General features: G+C 43.0%; 5 non-coding genes across 5 annotated transcripts in view; 2 read left to right on the top strand and 3 right to left on the bottom strand.

Moving 5' to 3' along the window:
* Positions 1-167: 167 nt before the first annotated feature.
* On the bottom strand, positions 168-286 carry LOC141755186 (5S ribosomal RNA). Its single transcript, XR_012590897.1, has one exon. It is a non-coding gene; the product is annotated as a 5S ribosomal RNA (ribosomal RNA).
* Positions 287-882: 596 nt separating this feature from the next.
* On the top strand, positions 883-1001 carry LOC141755507 (5S ribosomal RNA). The gene has a single exon (XR_012591208.1). It is a non-coding gene; the product is annotated as a 5S ribosomal RNA (ribosomal RNA).
* Positions 1002-1318: 317 nt separating this feature from the next.
* On the bottom strand, positions 1319-1437 carry LOC141755185 (5S ribosomal RNA). Its single transcript, XR_012590896.1, has one exon. It is a non-coding gene; the product is annotated as a 5S ribosomal RNA (ribosomal RNA).
* A 596-nt stretch (positions 1438-2033) lies between these two features.
* Positions 2034-2152, top strand: LOC141755579 (5S ribosomal RNA). The gene has a single exon (XR_012591274.1). It is a non-coding gene; the product is annotated as a 5S ribosomal RNA (ribosomal RNA).
* A 298-nt stretch (positions 2153-2450) lies between these two features.
* The window catches only part of LOC141755171 (5S ribosomal RNA), a 119-nt gene continuing 69 nt past the window's right edge, over positions 2451-2500 (bottom strand). Inside the window, exon 1 of the ribosomal RNA XR_012590882.1 lies at positions 2451-2500. This exon is cut by the window's right edge and continues 69 nt beyond it. This is a non-coding gene — a ribosomal RNA (5S ribosomal RNA).

Here is a 2500-nt window from a genome sequence, read left to right as displayed (position 1 = left end):
TATCATTATATCATAAACTAATTAGAAGCTGATCAATTTCACTCAGAAAAATTTTGTAGGAGCGAGGAATGATGAAATTCAACATCCAGAGACAAGCTGCTCTGGTTTTCAAAGTCTCCACCGGAGAAGCAGCGGCGCCCCGTGCTGTTTGGAAAGAGAAGTGAAAAAGCTTACAGCACCTGGTATTCCCAGGCGGTCTCCCATCCAAGTACTGACCAGGCCCGACCCTGCTTAGCTTCCGAGATCAGACGAGATCGGGCGTGTTCAGGGTGGTATGGCCGTAAGCAACAGCACTGGTGACAAAACGGCCCTTTATAGATGTCTATCACTGCCGCCGTGAACGCCTGTGTGCATTTCTGCTCATAGGGACATTAGCATATTTACAGAACTTCTGGGCAAGGAGCTCTGATTACAGTGACACAGTTTCCCCACATGAATGATAAACACTATCTACGACAGAGGTGAGATTGTAACTACGCTGCTTGAATGCAGGTTTGAGGTGCTTTTTTCTATTTTATGCTACTTTATACTTTATTTTACAGGGATAGATTGGAGTTTTTACTCCACTACGTTTGTGATTGTTATTGCGACTTTGTTCATTTAGATTTGACATTTAAAACGTGATTGTTTCAGAAAATATGGCGCAGCATGATACTTGAAAATGCTGCTTACACAGCAATACTGCAGTGATAATAATCCAATAATAGTTTTAGCCTGTAACAATGTAACACTGACAGAGTTTCTTACAAAGGCCATTTTTGTCATTATAGTGAGAATATCTGTTTGTGTTCCTGACAATCTGCAGCTGCTACCTGTATGGGCAGAATACCAAAACGTTGTGTTACAGCATCTTTAAATGGCCTTTTTGTTGCTGCAAATGTTGCTTACGGCCATACCACCCTGAACACGCCCGATCTCGTCTGATCTCGGAAGCTAAGCAGGGTCGGGCCTGGTCAGTACTTGGATGGGAGACCGCCTGGGAATACCAGGTGCTCTAAGCTTTTTCACTTCTCTTTTACAAACAGCAGAGGGCGCTGCTGCTTCTTCGATGGACACTGGCAGGCACTGATGAAAATCAATAGAATGGTGTACACACAATGTCAATGCTTTACAAAGATTTTTTAAAGAGCAGATCACGAGTTACAAGTGTATATCATTATATCATAAACTAATTAGAAGCTGATCAATTTCACTCAGAAAAATTTTGTAGGAGCGAGGAATGATGAAATTCAACATCCAGAGACAAGCTGCTCTGGTTTTCAAAGTCTCCACCGGAGAAGCAGCGGCGCCCCGTGCTGTTTGGAAAGAGAAGTGAAAAAGCTTACAGCACCTGGTATTCCCAGGCGGTCTCCCATCCAAGTACTGACCAGGCCCGACCCTGCTTAGCTTCCGAGATCAGACGAGATCGGGCGTGTTCAGGGTGGTATGGCCGTAAGCAACAGCACTGGTGACAAAACGGCCCTTTATAGATGTCTATCACTGCCGCCGTGAACGCCTGTGTGCATTTCTGCTCATAGGGACATTAGCATATTTACAGAACTTCTGGGCAAGGAGCTCTGATTACAGTGACACAGTTTCCCCACATGAATGATAAACACTATCTACGACAGAGGTGAGATTGTAACTACGCTGCTTGAATGCAGGTTTGAGGTGCTTTTTTCTATTTTATGCTACTTTATACTTTATTTTACAGGGATAGATTGGAGTTTTTACTCCACTACGTTTGTGATTGTTATTGCGACTTTGTACATTTAGATTTGACATTTAAAACGTGATTGTTTCAGAAAATATGGCGCAGCATGATACTTGAAAATGCTGCTTACACAGCAATACTGCAGTGATAATAATCCAATAATAGTTTTAGCCTGTAACAATGTAACACTGACAGAGTTTCTTACAAAGGCCATTTTTGTCATTATAGTGAGAATATCTGTTTGTGTTCCTGACAATCTGCAGCTGCTACCTGTATGGGCAGAATACCAAAACGTTGTGTTACAGCATCTTTAAATGGCCTTTTTGTTGCTGCAAATGTTGCTTACGGCCATACCACCCTGAACACGCCTGATCTCGTCTGATCTCGGAAGCTAAGCAGGGTCGGGCCTGGTCAGTACTTGGATGGGAGACCGCCTGGGAATACCAGGTGCTCTAAGCTTTTTCACTTCTCTTTTACAAACAGCAGAGGGCGCTGCTGCTTCTTCGATGGACACTGGCAGGCACTGATGAAAATCAATAGAATGGTGTACACACAATGTCAATGCTTTACAAAGATTTTTTAAAGAGCAGATCACGAGTTACAAGTGTATATCATTATATCATAAACTAATTAGAAGCTGATCAATTTCACTCAGAAAAATTTTGTAGGAGCGAGGAATGATGAAATTCAACATCCAGAGACAAGCTGCTCTGGTTTTCAAAGTCTCCACCGTGCTGTTTGGAAAGAGAAGTGAAAAAGCTTACAGCACCTGGTATTCCCAGGCGGTCTCCCATCCAAGTACTGACC

This window comes from Sebastes fasciatus, chromosome 17, assembly GCF_043250625.1.
Source record: "Sebastes fasciatus isolate fSebFas1 chromosome 17, fSebFas1.pri, whole genome shotgun sequence".
Lineage (NCBI taxonomy): Eukaryota > Metazoa > Chordata > Actinopteri > Perciformes > Sebastidae > Sebastes > Sebastes fasciatus.
Note: the sequence above shows the minus strand (reverse complement) of the source record. Positions and strands in the feature narration are given on the sequence as shown.